The following is a 21,901-nucleotide window of genomic DNA, read 5'->3' on the forward strand; positions in this document are numbered from 1 at the left end:
CGAACGTCATTCTAATCTCCACAAAAGAAAATCAAGCTGATCAACTAAGATGAAAGAATTATACCTTGTTTGGATTCAACTTTAAAAAAAAAAATTCAACTCAAAAAACGCTTATTATCCATACTTTCAATCATTACTCTCATTATTCTCTCCACTCATACCCATATCTCCAATCTCTTTTTTTTTTTTGGCAGAAATGAGAAAATTTTATTAATCTGAAGGGCCAAGGAATGCCTAAACATCAGAAAAGATAGAATTTCATGGGAACAGAGTAGTCATCCATAACTCGAACGAATCACTAGAAAGGGCTTTCTTTGCACTAACATGTGCAACCTGATTATAATCACGTTTAACAGAATTAAAATCACAAGGGAAAATGACGGCCAATGACGTGTGTTAATAATTAAAACTTGCCAAGGACATGCTAAGAACATGTGTTAATACTGAAAATATCTTTGGCGAGTATTAATTATCAAAACACATCATGGGCCGTCATTTTTCCAAATCACAAGCCCTTGAGGGCCTGACAATCATGGACTAGAACAACAATATCCTTGGCCGGAGTATTCGTCGCCACACAACTCTTAACAATAGCTTCTGCATTGGATTCAACTATAACATTGGAAAGATTCAACGCAAGACCCATGTACAAACCATCTCGAATGCGCGAGAGCCTCTGCTAATCTAGAAGAGCTAATACCAACATGAATTTTGATTGATACACCTAACATAACCCCATCTGCTCCCCTAGCTATGACACCCGCTCCCACCATATTTAGATCCTTCAGAAACTGTAGCATCAACTTTAATCTTGACCGTACCTTCCTCCGGACCCTTCCAATTGCTTGTATCTGAACTCTGCTCCCTGGACATAGTTGAGGAAACCTTTTCATTTGTCTTTAAAAACTCATGAAAATCGGCTTGAGTTTTCCCACTAACTGTTTCAGTTGCCCATCTTTTGCCATTAAAAACAAGATCATTTCTAGTCCACCAAATCCACCAACAATAAACTAAACCTAGCTCCATTGTCGAAGATGGAAAACCCGCTTGCTTAATTCGGTCTTGAATACAACTACATCAATCAGACATATACCACCAATCTTGAAGCTCCTCTTGTCTCAACCGAAAGGGGGAGTGAATCCAAATTCTTGTAGCAAAATCACAATGAAAAAGGAAGTGGCAAATAGATTCCTCCGCTCTCCCACATACAGGACACATTGGATCAGTTCAAATTTTCCTTGTGACTAGGGCAGAATTAGTCGCAACAGCCTCGTTGAAGCACTTCCATGCAAAAAATTTAATCTTAGGATGAATAGGCAACCCCCACATCCGTTTCCAGATTGAAGGCATCATCCCAGCCGAACTTGTTTGAGCTATTTTTCTTTCTATCTCTCTTCACTTATTATCCATATCTCCAATTATTATCATAATTTCTCTTTTTATTCATTATCCCAAAAATCAAACCCCAAAAAAAAATCAAATTTCAATCCGAACAAGACATTAATGGAAGCCACTCGGATCTTAATCTGAGTAACGGGTGCTTGAGATTCTTATGCACTCGGATTAGATCCAAGCCATCTGTGCTGAAATGAGCGGCCTGATGGGCCGCTCAGCACCGCTGCCAAGAACCTGTGATTGGTAGCATCTCCCATTCCGGTTTGGGAGGCACAACTACATTTGAATAGAGTATGTACTAGTGTTGTATCTGTTTGATGCACGTGATAAAAAAATAATTTGTGCGGACTCTACACTTTTTAGTAAAAACTACTCAAATATAAGAGGTGAAGAGATGAATTGGGCCACCAAATGTCTCTAGGGCATTAAACAAATTTTCTCAATTCCCCCAAAATCTCTCACCCCTTCCCCACATTCTCTCCCCCTCCCATGTCCTCTCTCTCCTACTCTTTCCAAATTTTAAAAAAGTAAAAGAAAATAAAAAAATTAGAAAATTAGGGAGGGGGGTTTGGAGTCTTTGTTGGAAAAATGGAATTTTTAACCAAAGAGAATTTGGCGGGACCCACATCGCGCGAGGTGGGCCCAAGTGGGTTTTAGATACTCATTGCTAAGGAGTTTAAACCGGTGAAAGAATGAACAAATTCTATTGAGAGATGAATAGAAAATTATCTCTCAAAGTGGGTTTCGGACCAACAACAGTGCACAGTTGGCTGGTCATGGTTGGGTTAATTACACATGATTGTGTATTCAATTTCGGGAATAATAACTATATCAGTTTTATTCCAAAATTGAATTGCGGAATCAATTCCCCTATGAATTGTATAGGCTCCTCCATGAATATTTATATTCATTGTCGTATTGATGGCAGATGCTCCTCTTTCAGCTATAAAAGGGGACCTCTACCTTTGGTTTCAACCACCAAAAACGATCCAAAGCATCTCTCTCTCTCTCTCTTCAAATTTTAAAAAATTAACAGAAAATTAAAAATTCAGAAAATTACTTAGGGGGTTTGGAGTCTTGAAAGGCACAAACACATTTGCATAGGATATTGTTAGATAGATAGATTAATAGTGGAGTATGTATTGATTGATTGATGCCATGGACTCCTGAATCCACCTTCGAAGTACTGGATCGGTGGACTATGTTAGCGTTGAAGCCCAGTTCTATTTCGATTGGGGAAGAGTTTTAATTCGTTCTGTGTTCCATGACTCGATCTAGCCCAATTCAATTTTCGTATGACTAATTTTCATGTGCAACATTCCTGACAATCGAACAACGCCTTCGGTACTTTAAAATAGATGATTTTTTTACTGGGGTTTCAATGAGATCCTACTGGCCAACAATCTACCCCAAAACAAACCAGACGAGCTAGGCAACAATTCTAATAGCCCACATAACAAATCAGACGAAAACAAACCAAGCGCATAAACAATTATAATTTTACTAGGATTTTTCTTTTTGCTGTTAATTTTACTAGGAAATTTTTTTTTGTCATTCGTTAAATCTAATTTACTCTATACTAGGAAATTTGGGGAGAGAGATAGGTATTTATGTGAATCGAACCCTACCTATGTGCATGAGAATATAAGGGAAGCACCAACTGAACTCTATTCCACTTGCAATTTTACTAGGATTAAGAGGACTAGAGGAGCTGATTAAACAAAAAAAAAAAAAAAGGACTAGAGGAGGGAATTTTGATGTAAAAGAGGAATCTAGCTATCCACCTACAATTTTCGGCAAGGTGGCTAGGATGTGGGTTCCAATTAAGTGCAAGGAAAACTTACGTGCAATTAGTGCGTATCAATAAGGGTCCGTTTGATTAAAAAAAAGAGTATACATATTGGAGAGTGATATGACAAAAAGTAAAATAAAAGAAAAGAAAGTGAAAAAAAAAAAATCCATGCGTTTAATTTAAAAAAAAAAAAAAGAAAAAGGTTTGTAAGAATCATGCAAGAAAATAGGGAAAAAAACTGAAATGGTTCATGTAGTTAAGTGTTTGTGTCAACTTGGTCCTTGTAGTTGTAATTGGCTCGATTTACACTATGGATTTTCTATTTTGTTCCAACTTGATCTAATTACTAATTGCCGTTAGTCCACCGTTAGTCATTTTAACAGCAAAATCAAATGGCCCCTTTTTTTGGGGTTAAAACAGTAATTCTCTCATTCTCCTCTTGTCCTAATATACATCTGAACCAAAATGCAGCTCATTATTCTATTCTCCATTGATAAGGAGGCACCTGAGAAGAAATTTGGTTATAGTTATCTGTAAAAAGTTGCCCTCCAATTCAACATTTTCATGATCAGCTATGAGGCAATATAACCACTGGTATTGTCTACTTATTCAACTTGTGGACAAATATTGAGATGCCTTATTTTTCTGCATAGTATTGAAAATGCATATAGAACCATGTCCAAAAGTCACAACATGATATAGATCCAAAAGTTAGAATATTACATAAACTTAGTTCCAAATTTAGCAAGTCTTAACCTAATACATAGACATAACAAACCATTCAGCTAGGTTACAATAAACCTAACTTGACAGCTCAAGTGGTTACAAAAAATAGTGCTCTGTCATTCCATTCATTTTCCTACACTTGGCCCATGCACTGAATCCTGACTAGGAATGTTGAAGTTTGAGTAGTCCCACATTGGTAACAACGGCTTGTTACTTATCATTGTCTTTCCTCCTTTACCTCTTGCTCTTCCTCTACCTCTTCCTCCACCTCTGCATCCATCTCTGCCTCGACCCCTACCTCCACCAGTCTTCTCATTGCCTTTGCCACTTGATCCCGCACCTAGTTCAGCTGTCATTGCACTCGATCCAGTACTTGGTTCATTTATGGTGATACCTCTGGCTCTTCCCCCACCTCTTTTTCCTCCTCTTACTCCACCAATCTTCTCCTTGCCTTTTGCTGTTATTGGAATGGTACCAGTTGTTGTCACTGCACTTGGTTCATTTATGGTGATGCCTCCGTGACTAAGTATAGGTGGTGCAAAGCTTGGGGTATGTGTCTGAAACAGTGGATGTTATTAAAATCATATTAAATATTAAATGTGTAAAGATTGGATGCATTACATAGAATGAAAAAATGGCACTATCATACATACAGGCAAATTGGTTTATCTGGTTCCTTTTTCAGCAACTGGACCTCCTTTGCATCCTCTTTTGCTGTATCCCAATGTTCCACAAGTGCTGCAAGTACGTGGTTGTGGTGTTTCCCCTCCTCAATTTGGTTGCATTTGCATCTTCCAATTCCTCTGGTTGCTTCCTCCTTGCCTTCTTAGGCCTCCTTGGCTGCCTTCTACATTTTGGTGGTATGATGGGGGGTTGCCTAGTTCTAGGCCACATCTCACTTCCATTAATAGGGTATATGATGGGCTCATAACTAGCCATATATGTATCCTTTCTAAACCAGTGTGCCACATAGTCTATTGGCTCTTCATGGTTGGGATAGATGGCTGATATAGAATGAGGGCATGGAATTTCACTTAATTGCCATTTCCTACAAGTGCATGTCTTTTCTCTAAGGTCCACAACAAATTGGGGTCCACTGAAATTTTGTGCCATAAAAGAAAAACATTTTTCCATTGTTTATTAGTCCAAAAACTCACCATATTCTGCTATGTTTCCATTGAAAATTAAAGTATTTGAGCGGAACATTTTTCCATTGTCTATTAGTCGAAGTACTCACCATATTTTGGCTTGTTTCCGTCGAATCTGTAGCAAGCCATATCTGGTTCTTCCATCTCTTGAAGTTAGCCAAGGTGTTGGATGTTCTTCTACCTCCAAAATCGTCTGCTTCAAAATGAGAAGTCCAAATCCAGTGGGAAACAAATTAGGGCAGCAAGAGAATGAGAGAATTACTATTTTAACTCCAAAAAAGGGGGCCATTTGATTTTGTTGTTAAAAGGACTTAACGGCGGATTAACGACAGTTAGTAATTGAACCAAATTGGAACAAAATGGAAAGTACAGAATGTAAATCGAGCCAATTACAACTACGGGGACCAAGATGATACAAACACTTAATTACATGGACCATTTCGATTTTTTTCCCAAGAAAATATTTATATTTGCTACCGTTAACATACTTACGGATCATGCTAGGAAAGAAAAAATTAAGGACATAATAGGAAGTGATATAAAAAAAACTTTATTTTCTTGTGTTCTTTTTCCATAGTCAATTAATTTCCTAATCTAGTGCTCCATTCCACCACCCAATTCCCTAAAGTTCTAGATATGATAACCTATTCCTATGAATACAATGTATTAAACATACACGTCTTTGACTTAGTCAAATGATTGACTAATCTTTTTGCTTGGTAACTAATTTTCTAATTTAATATTATATTCCTTATTGGCCCTATTCCTTCATCTACTCTTCTTTACTTTGTTGATCATGTTTGTGAGTTTCCTGATTTTAATATAATTAATTTTAAAATAAGTTTCGGTCTAACATATCTATGCAATTTTAAGTAGGAAATTGTTATTCGCACTTCTAGTTTTGTTATTCATACTTTCTTTTTAGTCTTTTAATAAAAAAAGTACATACACTTTCAACACTAAAAAATAAAAACAGGAGTGTGAATATTAATTCTCTTTTAAATACTTTAGATAGTCAATGGAGATGATATCACAATTTTCAAGCGAACTGTGGTTCAAAACCGAACCGAATTGTATTTTAATGGTTTGGATTGATTTGATTCTATGAATTTTTTGGGTTGGTTTCATAGTCCGTGGGTAATGGTTTGATTCTTAGTTTACTAGTATAAAACCAGACAATCCAGTGCATGCTCACCTCTAAGTTTCATTTTAATCAATCACTGGAAATCAACTTTCCTCTTTTTTTTTTTCCCTTGCATTTTTTCACTATTTTCACTCTAATCAAACGGACTATAAGCGTTTTGGTACGACTTAATTTCTCTTTTGGTAACTCCAAGAGATAGCTCAAGTCGCAACATGGATGGGTTGTAAACCCCAACATTATGAGTTTGAATCTTGACAATCTCTTGGGGCCAAGTGCCAAGAGAAAAATCTCTTGTAAATTTCTTAGTTTCGGTGTGGATGACCTGCCTTCAACTGGACCGAAGAGGAAAAAACTCAAGGTGCGCATAAAGTGGCCTAGACACCCCTGACCGTTTGGAAAAAAAAAACTCTTTTGTTGGAAAGTATAAATCATGGGCAAATAAAAATATAAAATCTTTCAGAATCTTGTTCTACATCATCATAAAAAGGATAGTAGGGTTTCTTTGGAGGGGATAAAGAGCACTCGGATTAAAAAAAAGAAAAATACAAAGAGCACAAAAACGTATCACGAGAAGAAGAAACAGGCCAGGCTGCAGCAACAACAAGATGATCGCCCGCGTGTTCGATCACAGTTGGGAAGAAAGAAGAAATAAGGTACGGATCAAGAATTTTTTTTCTTTTTATTCTCCAAACTATGCATATTTTTTCTATTTAGTCTCTAAACTATCAATTTGACAATTTCATCCCCTCAACTATCATTCTATTACCTACTTAGTCCAATAAATAAAGGAAAATAGGAATTTGGACGGAAAATGCCATGTAAAGTCTATTTGGGACCCTGTAGAGCAGATATTTAATTATGAGAACTCTAGAAAGAAAAATTAATTATGACCTTTTAAGTATAAAATGATCAGAAGAATAAGATCTTTACATCGGTTCACATGAATTGAAAATTAGAGCGCTTAATTTTTAATCATTTTTTAATATATAAACAGTCTAAATTCTATATAAAGAACTTAGTCTTTTAAAAGAAAAAAATGAATGTGTTAGTCTCTATAAAATGACACTTAAGATTCTAATTTATGAATCTTGTAAACAAATTAAGTGTTCCAATTTTTAATCTGTTTGAACCGATGCGAATGTTTTATTTTTCTGATCATTTTATTCTAAAGATTCATAATTAATTTTTATCTCTAAAGCTGTCATAATCAAATATCTGTTTTACATGGTCACAAATAGGGTCTTACGTGACATTTTATGTCTAAATTTCTAATTTCCGTTATCTATTGGACTAAGTATGTAACGGTATGATAGTTGAGGGGATGAAATCATCAAATTAATAGTTTAGGGACTAAGTAGAGAAAATATGCATAATTTAGGAATAATAAAAAAAAAAACTCATGGATGAATACCTCTATCTTTATTTTGGTCAATGGAGTTTTAATCTTGCATGATCATCTTTGTCGTATATTGTTCTCGGCTCATTAATCGATGTGCTGATAGAGTCTTCGTAGTGAAATGGAATTGTGAACTGGAGTAATTCAACAGAACTTTATTATTGATTGAGAAAAAGAATTACAGAAACAATTGTAAAGGGAAAGAGTTACAGAAGAAGAAGACAGAAGAGAGAAGAAGAAAACAAATGGGTAACAACAACTCTCCTTACTCCTACGCCACCTTCCCCCTTATAACCGACTGACGGACTAACCAATCTCCGAACAACCGACAATACAACCAACTCCAATTACAATATTTGCATATTAAGCCCTGAATACTTGCTACAATTAGGACTGACTCCCCTATGCTTATCATGTGCATGAAATTCTGAAAATTCTAGGGTTTTCTTAAACCTCACCGAGACCTTGCCAATGGCGGCCGCAACATATCTCGTCAACTCAGAATCAAGCACAGACCAATTACAAACCCTAACCTCCTCCCTTTCTTCTCATCTTCAACCTCCTCGTAAAAAGGTAGCAAATTAATCTGCTATCATACATGCTAATAGAAATTCGCAAAGAGTTTTTATGTGGTAGAACCGTAGAGGTTTTCCTGTTTGATCTTATCTATTGCCTATTGTTATGACAGAAGAACATCAAGAAACCAAGGTTACTCCTCAAGAACGAGTTTTTCGTGAATCTTTTGTCTTCCCACCAAGTAAGTCCTGTTTATTCCTTCAACTTAATTTCTCTATCATAAGTAGTACTTTTTCCATTTGCGCGGAGGAAAGATTTATTGGAAGGAAACATATTCTCTTTCGAAAATGCCATGAAAGCATTTGACCGTAAATACGATAGAAAATTGATCTGCTATCATATATGCTAATAGAAATTTGTAAAGAGAGAGTCTTCCTGTTTGATCTTAACTATTTTTATTGATTTTTAATCCGAATTCTTAGCTATTGTTATGACAGAAGAACATCAAGAGACCCAGCTTACTCCTCAAGAACGAGTTGTTCCTGGATCATTTGTATTCCCGCCAAGTAAGTCATGCTAATTTCCAACTTTCTCTATCATAAGTAGGTGTGTGGATTTATTTGAAGGAAACATTTTCTTTCTCGTAAATGCCAGGAACAATTGTGGGGCTTATCTTAAAAGTATGACTTCCCCAAGAAACTCTTACACTATCTCATAAGAGCCCGTCTGAGAATCCGAAACCTTTAATTCCATTCTTCAACTTACAATAATATCTAATCACTCCGGACTAAGGGCTTTGGCTTTGGCTTAGGGAGGAGAAATTGGAGAATACAAAAGAGTTATGTGGTCAAGGATGGATGTGGGAATTAGCAAGAAGTGGCAGTCGCCACCTCTGTGACTTTTAAAAAACCATTTGGTTTTGTTAATTTATTCTCAGTTTATCGTCAAAACTATATACGTCGTCTTTGGTTTTGTACTCGCGCCCATGATCCACTTCTCCAAAACCCCAAAACTCGTTCTTGATTTGTAATTTTAATGAATGATATTGGTGGTTGCCCCTCAATCCATTTGTAACTCGATCTGCTCTGTACTAGCAGGAGTCGTGTTGGGAGAATGAAGATAATGCAGTATGTTTACGTGTAGGCCATCGTAGCGCCTTGCTTAAGATGTTAGAGTGGATTGGTTTTACTTATATTGCTGTTATTTTTCTTTTCTCCACACCCGTCAAGGACTCAGTTGTGATTCTCCTCTATATAAATGAGGAAACTATGTGCAAGTGATGCATGTTACCTGGTCTAGGTGAGCTATGAAGAAAGAATTGTGCGCAGATTTTGTTATGGCGTCCACCACGGGTCCTACACAAATGAGTCGAGCTGTTCATTAAATGTAAAACATTTTTTCAAGGGTTGTCTCAAAAAATCAGCTCAATTTAATCCATATAGGTGCTCGATCCAATCATTTAAATTTTCATTCAAATTTTCGGATAAATAAAAAGTTAGATGATTGGATCGAGTACCTATAAATACCATAATTGAGCTAATTTTTCGCGGTAGCCTTTGAAAACGTGTTTTACATTTAATGAACAACTCGAATCGTTTGTGTGAGACCCGTGGTAGGCTCCACAACAAAATCTGTGCATAATCTAGGCACAGATTGTCTGTGAAACTTTTTTTGTTAAGTGACGACGTCAGTAAAAATCTAAGCCTAAAGAAGGATCTAAAGAAGTAAAGGGTCGGTTGGGGATGCTCTTGACCAGGTTGTTCGATCAATGCTATTCTTTTCCTTCCCTTCTCTCTATCATGTTATGATATGCAATCAATTTGGCTGTTTCTGTAATTGACCAAATACGTAGTTTGAAAAAGGTAATCTAAAAACAAAAAAGCATGCGGCCGGGAACATAACATAACGTTAAACACAAGATGTAGTTTGAAAAAAGTTGTCGTAAGTCTATGGGCATCAAACGATTCTAGACACAATGAAATCGAAAATTTGATCTAAATATGTGATGTACGACAAAATTTGGAAAGACTTACGAGTATATTCTTAATTATGGTCTAGAATCGAACTACCTTCTCTATACGTGCTTGCAATTTCTTTAATTTTTACAACACTGACTGGTATATTTCACTATCATACTTTTGCTCATGTGTCATGGTTCAAACTTTAGTATTACAATTGCTTAAATCGTATGGCACTTTTTTTCCCTCTCAAAATGCTTAAGCTTTCATATGGCTAAATTGTTGCGTATACAAATTTGCGTGTATAGTTCCAAACACGAGTGTGTCCAGAACTTTGCGTTGCACATGGGCCTACAATGCTTATTTAACATCGTATAATCCCTCTTGTTAATTTAATGGAAGTACCACACAATATATACTGTCATTATTTTGAAAATCCTTCAGTTCAAAAATTCTTCCGTCATTGGACGGTTCAGCAAAGATTGCAAACAAATCACAAAAGTACAGAACCATACATCAAGTTGGTGTGAGGCCAAAATGTGCTTCATCTCGGGCTCCAAAAATTTTATTTTTATTTTTTAACTTACAAAAAATAAAAATTTGTGAAACAAATGAAGCCGATCAGACACAGGTAACTTAGTGCCTGGAAACCAGCACTGAAATCCAATCAACTTACTTATGGAATTCTATTCCTTCCCACTAGGCTGCGTTCTTTCAAAAATATAAGTTTGGAACTAATTTTGGTATTTTTACTTTTCGCAACTTTTTGACGTAATTTTTGGGGTTGACGAATCAAAAAAGTATAAAAATATAGACCGTTGTGGAAAAAATTCAAATAAGACGGTATTTAAGCTCTAAAAGATAGCTATTTGACATTTTTTCGTCTTTAGTGAACTTTTTTTTTGCTTTTGGTTATAATTTTGTACTTTTTAGACTCCTTTTATTGAGATGGATGATTAATCCAAAAAAAATCACGCGAGTCTAATAAAAATTCAGAAAAGACGTAAAAAAACACAAAACAAAAAAATAAGTGAAATTTAGAAGAACTTAGCGCCACAACCCAACCCTGTCGACTCTCGAGCCGATAAATAAAACTCAATCCCACTAACACCTCTACAGTTGCTGCCGCCTCCACCTTCTTCTTATCAGAACAAATGCTGTGTCTGCAACAACAAAAACTGGCGGCTTCGGCTCAAAGTTTCTCTTCTCGAAACTCCTCTCCGCGATCCACTTACCTGAACAGAAACTCGGGAGCAGATTCAGTCCAGTCCGGTCTCTTTTTGGGTCATTTGTGGGTCTTTCCTAAGCCCACAATAATGATCGGAACTATTTATTTTTTAGAGTTCGCCAAGAATATTTTTCACTTCGAAGATCAAGTTGATTCGATATCATTTGATATGGTTTCAAAATGCATTAAGTTTTAACAGAACAAGTGTGCAACACTGGATTAAAACTCATGTAACATAATTGTATGAAGCTTAATACATTACGAAATCACATTAAATAGTATTGGATCCATGTGATTTTTGAAGTGGTTAATGTTAACTTTAAAAAGTGAAAGATTTTTATCATTGTTGTTGGCTCAGAAATTACCCACAAAAGACCTAAAACTGAACCAACATAGGGGATTGGGCTGGATCTGCTCCCAAGAAACTACTCTTAGGCTCCGTTCCGCAATAAAAAATAAGTCCTTATTTTTTAAGTAGGTAATTTCAAGCTCAAAAATTATGGGCTTATTGAAATCTAAAAATATGTAATATGGATCTTATTTGAAAGATTTCGATGAGATCTTTTATATGATGCAAAAAAAAATTGAAAAATTATGTTTCATTTACTTTATTTTTGGGTTTAAAAATGTGAAATAAGCTGCTTATTTTTTAAGAAGATTTCTGGAACAGGGCCTTAGCTCTGTTTGGAACTAAAGGAAAGGAATGAAAAAGAAAAAAAGATGGGCAAATTACTCAAATGGTCCCTATAGTTTGGTCTTTATGTCACTTTGGTTCCTTTAGTTTTAATTGGCTCGATTTTAATCCTACAGTTTTGATTTTGTGCCATTTAAGTACAATCACTAACTTTGATTTCCTCCTACTAATTGATGAGCACCCAAGATTCTATAATCTTGATGTTAAAATCCTCAATTTTCAAATGTTTTTTCATTTAATTGATCATTGTAAGTTTAATTTTGCATGTAAGGTGTTTCATCTAGTTTTGCAAGGAAAACGTGCCAATATAGTGTTTTTGATTGCAAATGGATGTTCCTGGTTCTAGTTAAGTGTTCAAGCACCCGCCGGTACTAATCTCATTGTGACTGGGACCTATCCGATGTCATGCGGAGTCGTGTAGGACATTCGGTGGCCTAATTGGCACGGGTGGTGCCTAAGCGTAGCAAGCCCCTCACGCCAAGTGCATCAAGAATGACCCTTGGAGTACTCGAGTACTCGAGACCATCATGTGCTACACTTCCAAGCCCCTTCGAGTTAAGTGACGATGCCACGGAGATGCCATAGCAAGGTGGTTCAGCCTTAAGCTTGAAGTCTGCAGTTTCTGCAGACTGTTATCGATAACATTGAAGAAGTAATCGATACCTTTACACTATCTTGGTCCAGAATTTGTCCAGAGGCAAGGGGAGCGATAACAATTGTTCCTGGTATCGATAACTTCTTTCTACGGGGGATCATCAGAGTGATGTTATCGATACCTTTCCTTTGGCTATCGATAAATTTTGTCGCCAACAGATATTTTTCTTGCTTTTTCAGACTTTTCACTTATGGAAACTTTCTTTTAATAAGTAGCTTTTTGAGATATTTTCTGGCATTTGCAGAGAGAGAAGCCCTCTTGTGTATAATTAGGGGCTTTCCTTTACTTGGTTGTATCTAGTTCATTACAACTTTTAGCATTTTTCTCCATTAATGCTTTTAAGCTCTTTTCAAGTGTAATTCCTCAATAACACAATAAGATATTTACGTTACGTTAATTTCTCGAGTATTAAAGTTGTAGCTATGGTCAAGATCCTTACTATTATCAAGTTCGTTTTTGATTTTGTTGGTTAAAGATGATTGTCAATTCCAGCATGCTTTCTAGACTTTTCAATATGTGTGAGTAGTCAATTAGGCTTGGCTACGGAGTGATTAGCGCCATGTGACTTATGTTAATTTTGTCTTTCTCAACTAAATACTTGAGGTTCGGTATGGAAAATGAGAAGAGTTTGCCTTTTATGTAACAAAACTTGTCGATGTTAACCTCCGGTGATCATATGCTTGCACATATGGTTTCATGAGTTATGTCTCGCCTCGTGTTTGTCAAGAGAATAAAAGAGCTCGCTTGTTCTCCATACTTAATTTCTAGTCTTTAAAGTTTTCCTAGCTAAATCTTCCGGTTGATAGCCTATGCCGTATGATTCAACTGAGTTTTCTTTGAGAAGGGTCAGTGGGCTAAGTCACGGGTGTTATGAACTTCTATGCCTTGCTGCTTGTTTAATTAAGTTAAAACTCATTTTTAAGTTATTGTTAGAAGTGTTAATCACTGACCAAAGCAAAACCAAAAGCCCTTACATCTACAAATGCTAGCAAGCCATAAAGAATTTTCTCAGTGGGAACGATACCGGGCTTCCGGATATTATGCTGACAACGACCTAGCCCTACGCTCGGGGTAAATCAACCTATTTCAACGGTTAGGGTGTGGCAGAAGCACTAACGGAACCAATTGTGCAAATTGCACTTGACCCCCTGTGATTTGCACTTGGTATAAAATTTTCCTTATTCATTTAGAAACTTCAACACAATCCATGGTGATTTGTACATTAAAGTGCATCATTACATGCGTTAATGACAAGTTATTTATTCTACTTTTGTTAGTTTTGAGTCAAATATTTTTTGAATTATTTATTCATCTTGACAAGAGGAAGTTAAAAAGTAAAAAGTTGTATTTGACTTCTTTAAGTCGCTAAGTACAGATATAAACCAATATATATTCAGAAAGTTTTGTCGATCGTGTCTCAATCCCACTGTCGGAAATCACTCTTGCATCTCGTTGTCAACTTCCTCCGAAACCACCATATCGAAAGCTCACAAAATCATGAAAGGGTGCTAACAAAGAACTATATACTATAGTTTATATATACATACATATTATATCTGTATTGTATTATTTTTTTCATTAGTGAACTTTTTTTTAGGATTTTGGACATAATTTTTTACTTTTTTTCATTCCTCTTGTTGAGACTATTAATAACTTAAAAAATTGGATTAAGAAAAATTAATCAGAACAAAAAATGAATGTTGATAGTTTGAGATTTAATTAGGTTGATAAGATAGTCAATTAATATCGTCTTATATATATAGACACACAGTCAGTCTCAAATGAGGGAGTCCTTATTTTAGTTAAAATGCGGACCTCCTCATTTCTCCCATTTTCCGATCGAATTTCGATGATCCGAGCCATTCAATGTGTTCAGAATGTGATTTTAAGGGTACCCGCGAGAAATTGGCCAAAAAAATGACCGGGAAGGGCTTCATTCGAGCAGTTTTTGTTTGAACCGTTCGATAAAAAAACAAACAAAAACTGCTTGGATGAAGCCATTCCCGATCATTTTTTTTGCTGATTTCTCGTGGGTACCATTAAAATCACATTCTGAACACATTGAGCGGCTCGGATCATCGAAATTCAATCGGAAAAAGGAGGTCCGCATTTTATTAAAATGAGGTGGTCCTTACTGGAGACGGACTGTATATACAGTCAGGTTCCGGTGAGGGATCCCTCATTTTATTAAAATGCAGGACTCCCCTTCCTGATTGAATTTCGATAATTCGAGCTGCTCAAAGTAATCAGAACGTGATTTTAAGGGTCCCTGTAAGAAATCAGCAAAAAAAATGACCGGGAAGGGCTTCATCCGAGCAGTTTTCATTGAACGGTTCAAAAAAAAAACTGCTCAAATGAAGCCCTTCCCGGTCATTTTTTTTGCTGATTTCTCGCGGGGACTCTGAAAATCACGTTTTGCACACATTGAATGGTTCTGATTTTCAAAATTTGATCGGGAAATGAAAGTTTCGCATTTTAACAAAGTGATGGATCCCTCACTTGATCTGTGGTGTGTGTGTGTGTGTATATATACACACACACGCATACACACACACACACACACACCACGGATCCAATGAGGGATCTCGCATGATGCTACCGTACAGGACGCCCATTTCCCAAGCAAATTCCGATGATTCGAGCTGCTCAAAGTGTGTAGAATGTGATTTTAAAAGTATCCTCGAGGAATCAACAAAAAAAATGATTGGGAAGGGCTTGATCCGATCAGTTTTTTACTGAACCATTCAATAAAAAATTGTTCGGATCAAGTCCTTTCTGATCATTATTTTTGCTGATTTCTAGCGGGTACCCTTAAAATCACGTTCTGATCACTTTGAGTTGCTCGGATCATCGAAATTTGCTCGAAAAAGGAGAGTCCCGCATGGTAACACCGTTTGGAATCCCTTATGGGATCAGGACTAATATATATATATATATATATCATCTTCTATATATGTTCCTACATGTGTGGACGGGGAGAAAAGACAAAAAAAAATTAGTTAAGGATAATATCGTCTTTTATATGCAGTATTAACGGGGTTTTTTTTTTTATATAAGCATTAACAAATGAAACGTGCACTTTTAGTTCATAAATCACATTGGGTCATGCACTAGTTTTTAAAATGACAAGGGGTTATTTCACACAAACTCAAATCACAAGGGTTCAAAGTGTAGTTTCTACAATTAGTTCCGTTAGTAGCAAACAAAAGTTATCAATTGTAGTTGATTGACACAAAATCGTAACTACAGGGTTAAAATCAAGCCAATTAAAATAGAGGGATTAAAGTGACACAAAGACCAAATTACAGGAACCATTTGAGTAATTTATTCAAAAAATATTTTAAAAAATTCTTTTCTATTGTTTTGTTGGAAGGGAGAAGAAACTACCAATTTTAATTTTGTAAATAGTAAATTTTCTCTCAGTTCCTTTTTCTTTTCTTTTCTTTTCCCCTTGTATTTTCCCATAGTTAAACAGATCCTTTTACTACTACTATTCCACAGTTCCATTCCACTACCCATAGTATTTCCCAAAACTCTAGGGTTTCCCATAAACCTCACTCAGACATCTCCAATGGCGGCGTGCTACTATTCCACAGTTCCACTACTCATATTTCCCAAAAATCTAGTGTTTCCCATAAGCCTCACTCAGACCTCTCCAATGGCGTCCACAGCAATCTCTCTTCCACTCGGAACCAAACTCAGACCAATCACAAACCCCAGAGTCTTCTCACCATCGTCGGGTAAGTTATGATGAAATTGTTGTCTTGGGTAATTAGTTGTTTGATTTTTTTAAGTGTATTGTAATTGCATCCTGTTGAATTGCCTGCTGTAGTTGTTGTTGTGATAAAATAGCAAGTTCACCCGTTGATGCCGAGGCGGCATTGACAAAGCTAACGATAATGTCAAAAAAGTAATGATAGGAAACACGATCAAGGCTAGGGTTAGCATTGGGAAACTTAATTATGAAATGGGGTGGGTCTCTTTGTGTGTCCATGTGAGAGACAAAAACAGAGCTTGAAGAAAAGGATTGGGGTCAAGCCTAGCTGCTAAGAGAGAGTGAGAGAACAGAGAAGTGAGACAGAGTTCGGGGGTCTCCCCCCACCATTGTTAGTGCGTGAAAGAGTGAGATGAGATGCGTGCGAATGAGTGAATTGCATATGTAACTTGTATTAGTATTCTGCGAAAGATTTGGGAAATAGAGAGTTGTGTTTGTGAGTGAATTCTCTTTAAGATCTTAAAAACAGATTTGTGTCCTCTACGGTCTTTTACAGAATCTTCAAATGTCAATCTCGATAGGATTGAATGATAGAAATCACACCGAAGTAACAATACAAACGAAACAAACTCATGTTTAGTACTCTCTCATATGAAGACCCAAGACTGAATGGATACGGGAAATCAATTCAAGAATCTACTCTTGATTCATTTTAAAGAAACAAATGGTAGACACACGCACACATATAGATGTATTCGTGACAATAGTCACAAATGGAAGAGACACAAGTGTTCATTGATAAAAGTGTCATCGAATAGACGCAACTATTATTAAAAAAAAAATGAATAAACACAACTCTCGGCAAATAACTAATTAATCCATCTAAACAACAATAAAGTCCATAAAATAAAATCGTAGAAAAACATTACAGATTGATAGGGGAAATTTGATTTTATATCTTCAAAGTAAAGGGTACTAAAATGCTGCTTATTTTCAGAATCCCATTTCATTCTGATATGATCTCTTCAAAGTTAAAATGCAGCTCATTTTCACAAACACCAAAACTATTTTGTTCTGTTCAGGAATTAGGTATAAAATGTTTATTATCAGAATAAAATCGTCGATTGGAGAGACGCCACTTAAAAGTAACGAATGAGGAGTTATATTAGTTTATAAAGTGACATTTCATTGCACTTTAATCCTTTTTATTTTCTTTTATCATTGAGGAGGAAACTGATAAATCCATCTCCTAGCATGACAATCAAGATCATTGGCACCTAGTGCGTATTGAATCTGTAACACACGCTCTATAAGTAGAATCTTTGTACAATATTTTCATTCAGAATAATCTTACCAAGACCGTGCCTGTGACGTGCCACATTTAAACGTGTTGTGCCGGCTTGGTCCATTTGACACCTCTAGTGGAGAGTGTAGGAAAATTTTGATTAAAAACATATAGGGAAAAGGCCCTATTTATAAAATGAAAGAACTAGGGTTAAAGATAACTAATAGAAATTAAATAAATATGAAAAATAGAATTTATTTCCATTAAAACTCTATCTTGAAATGTTTGGAGAGTGTTGAACAAGTTGAAATGATATGATTGAAAGAGTTTGAATCGAAAAAGAGATGACTGTGAAGCGTAATAGTGTTTTGAAATGTTCTATGCGCAGAAGGAATTGACGATCGCTATTAATTAGTGATGATTGTCACTTTTGGAAGTGTGGATCGCCACTTTGTTCCTAGCGATCGTCACTTATTTCTGGCGATCGCCACTTATTTCTAGCAATCGTCACTTTTACTCTATACAACTTATCATGACTAAACTTGTGGGCTTGCTCAGGAACTCGGATTTGTGTGTTTTTTGGACCATGGAAAGCTTGTAAAGTCTACTTTTTAACCCGAGTGGTTTGGATCCAAAATATTCTGCATACCAAAGATATAACGATTATGCTGTCAACGGTAGACCCAGGTAGCAGGTCGTGTTGGGTCGTGTTCGTGTCGTGTCAATCGGGTTCGTGTCACAAACTACCCAACTCGAACCTGACCCATTTAGAATTCGTGTTTCTCGAGTCGTGTCATGTTCGTGTTTTGTGTCAGAAATGCTTAACCCTAACCCGTTAACTTCGTGTCCAGTTCGTGTCGTGTTATCGTGTCTGTTGCCCAACTCTATATAGAATTACAGATATACCATATATTATATATATATGTTCGTGTTAATGGGTGACACAGATTAGTAATCGTGTTGGTCGTGTCAATTTTGTGTCTCGCGTGTTCAACCCGAACCCGACCCATTTAGAATTCGTATTCTTGAGTCGTGTCATTTTCGTGTTTCGTATCAGAAATGTTCAACCCTAACCCGCTAACTTCGTGTCGTGTTATCGTGTCCGTTGCCCAGCTCTATTCAACGGGTCGGAAAATAAATCATTTTGGTAAAATTCTCGCCTCTCCCTCATTTTAAATTGGATTAAGACTTTATATATCAAAATAAAGAGGGTTTTGAAAGTGCTAAATGATGGTGGAATCCAATCATAAAAATAAGGAAGTTTGGTTTATGAAAATGGGCTGAAAGCATACTAAATTGATGATCAATGGTGCTATTAAGGCTAAAACATTTGTCAACACACTTCTGCTCACTCTAAGTGTTATTCGGCACTCGTGCCCCTAGGTCTAAGTTGTTCGTTCATTCTTTAAGAGTTCGACATAGTTCATAGGGGTTTCCACACTTCATCAAAGCATACGAAAAATTGTATCATCATCGGGATATGCCCAATGTAGGACTTAAATACTTGTTAAGCCAAATTAGGATTTCTACAATACTCGATTGATTGCACTTAACTATACTATTAGTTCATTAGCTTTCTTGGCTGCTTTAATGGTTTCACTTGCTTATCTAAGATCCATAGTTGGCTGATTCGTTTGAATGGTTATTGACAAAATAGGTTCTGTTCTTTCTTCTTCGTGGTTTAAATTGGGCTCCTATTGGATTTTGGCTATTTGCTACTACTTTGCCTTTGTCCTTCCGTGACAAAACGGGGGCAATTTATCAGCTTATAACCGATTGTCCATTGTGCATTTTTTAGTGTTTCTACAGCTCTACAGGTCGTGCCCACAATCTGTTAGGGGATAGGTTTTTCTTTGTTAAGTGTGACAAGTCCTAAATAATGTAAATAAAAGGGCTTATCTCTTTCATTTTTGTCACACACACACGCAACTTAGTTTATTTGATTGATGTTGTGCAGAAAAGTTGTATTTTTGGTGTTACAGGTTAATCGTAAGAATAAGGTGGTTTTGAATGCCATGGATGGCTTCCGAGAGCATCCAAGGACCCAAGGCCACATGGCACCCCACCACCGAGTCCCGAGGAGCATGAAAAGAAACATCGAAAAGTGCTTGGGACTCCCAAAGCTGAGGGAAGAAGCAACAAAGAAAGGGGGTAGTTTGCCCAGCCACTACGAGTAGTGCAAAATCGCACCATCAATATTTAGAGACCGGAGGCCAAACTTTTGCAGCTACTATAGGTAGTGCAAATAATCACTACCCGTAGTAATTGGTTAGAGGCCAGAAATTTGCTGTTACTATAGGTAGTGCGAAATTTCACTACCGGTCGTAGCTGGAAAATTCTGCAGATTTTGTGCCCGATCCTTATAACTTAGGGGTACTTTGGACTTTTGTAAAACGTTTTGTAAGGGGTATGAATAGGTTCTAACTCCATTTTACCAGATTATCTCCCTTTTTACTTTCTCTCTCTCTATCTCCCTCTCTTAGGGTTAGCTCTCAATCCTCCATGGATGGAGCTTAGATTTTTATTCTCTTGTAATTTCTTCAAGAATCATGCAAGTACTCTTCATTTCGGTCAATATTCTAGTTTAATTTCATGTTTATCTCCATGTTTTGTGTTCTCTCTTCTGTTATCTTGTTGATTTCGTTTCCCGTGGAGGGGTAGCCTCTTTGGGCTTGGTCATGGGGTGATCTTCATCTCATGACCTAGGTTATTCAATATTTTCTCATTTTGATCATCAAAGCTAGTTTGTGAATGGATTAAGTTCTTACATTTTTAAACCAAAACTAGGGTTGTTAACCTTATTGATTATGTTTAGACAATGACTTGATCTCTTGTCACATATAATTCTTAGAATTATGTCACTCTAAGTGTTTGATAAAATACCTCAAAGAACTTGTTGAGCTTTTGATACAAAGCTAGGGTTGTTAACTTCTATAATTGTATGTAGAGAAGATTCTTGGCACACACAATACTTAAAACCATGGCACTCTTAAGTGTTTGATGAATTGCCAAAAAGGGTTCATTCCATTTGAAAACACCATTTTCTATATAAACAAGATTTTCATTGTAAAATCTTCTGAGCGAGAGCAAATGACTGTGACTCTCACTTGAGTTATCATCAAGAAGAGTTGAATAACTTAGGTTATGGATGGGTCGAACCCTTAGACCTTGCCTTTAGTTAAATTTACTTTTATGTTCATTTCTAGTCAAATTAGAGGTAGAGAGAGAATTTCACCAAATTCACTTAAAAAGTTGGCCGTTCTAATGCCAAAACCCTCTGTAAAACAAACCTCCCACTAAATCCATTGCATTACCTATGAATTTGACCTCGGATTTTTTAGTTTATTATGCGACAAATAATCTAGTCCTACGCTTGGGGCAAACTCTTCTACAACGCACTTACGTTCAGCAAGCAGTGTGTTCATGCCATGAAAGTGCCAAATGGAGAGATTGTTAGGATCAGAGGCCATGGTCTCTTTGTGTTGGTGAATTTCTTGACAAAACACACGTTTAATTGTATTCCTGTTTATTGAGTTGCAATTTATTTTTAATTTATTTCTAGAGTGTTTGTTTAGAAAGTGGAAGAAAATCAATGGTATTTTTGTATTTGCGAGGTCGAAAGGAAAAGAAATCAAGAAAACCAAGGGTTTTGATCATATGGCAACGTTTTACAGAAAGTTGCTTGAGCAACTCAAATAGGCTTAAAACGGATTGCAGAAGTTGCTCGAGCAATTCCGATAGATTGTGAGGATTCAGAATCATAGGGTACGATTACTTGTAACTGCACAATGTTTTATAGTGTTTGATTTCTTCTCGTGATTTTTTAAGGCTTTTCACATATATGCGTTCATGTTTTGATTTCTTCTAATTCGTGTGATTAGCTGGCTTATATATTGTTTGGTGGATAATTTCTATTAAAAGTTGGATTTTGATATTCGCGCTCTACTTTGTTCGTGAGTTAACTTCACGTTAAAAGTGGAGCGTCATTAATTAAAAATAGAGCGCGAATATCAATTTTGTAAAAGTTTGAACATAACAAATCGTTTATAAACCTAGGCGATTAAGGACTTTTCAAAAATATTTACTGGTTGAAACTTGAAAGTGACCAGTGGGGAAGGCTGAGGAGGGTATAACAGTCATTGCATCATGGTTTTACGTGATTACAAAATTATTAGTGGGGACCAAACATAAGTCCTGCATTATATAGTGGGTTTGGATTGAAAAGTAGGGAGACTTAATTTTTTGCTTC

At 36.3% G+C, this 21,901-nt stretch overlaps 1 long non-coding RNA gene across 1 annotated transcript; it reads left to right on the forward strand.

Moving 5' to 3' along the window:
* Positions 1-16,121: 16,121 nt before the first annotated feature.
* Positions 16,122-20,257, forward strand: LOC131322053 (uncharacterized). The gene is made up of 2 exons (XR_009198679.1): positions 16,122-16,392; positions 19,635-20,257. It is a non-coding gene; the product is annotated as an uncharacterized LOC131322053 (long non-coding RNA).
* Positions 20,258-21,901: the final 1,644 nt, after the last annotated feature.

This window comes from Rhododendron vialii, chromosome 4a, assembly GCF_030253575.1.
Source record: "Rhododendron vialii isolate Sample 1 chromosome 4a, ASM3025357v1".
In the NCBI taxonomy this organism is placed as follows: Eukaryota; Viridiplantae; Streptophyta; class Magnoliopsida; order Ericales; family Ericaceae; genus Rhododendron; species Rhododendron vialii.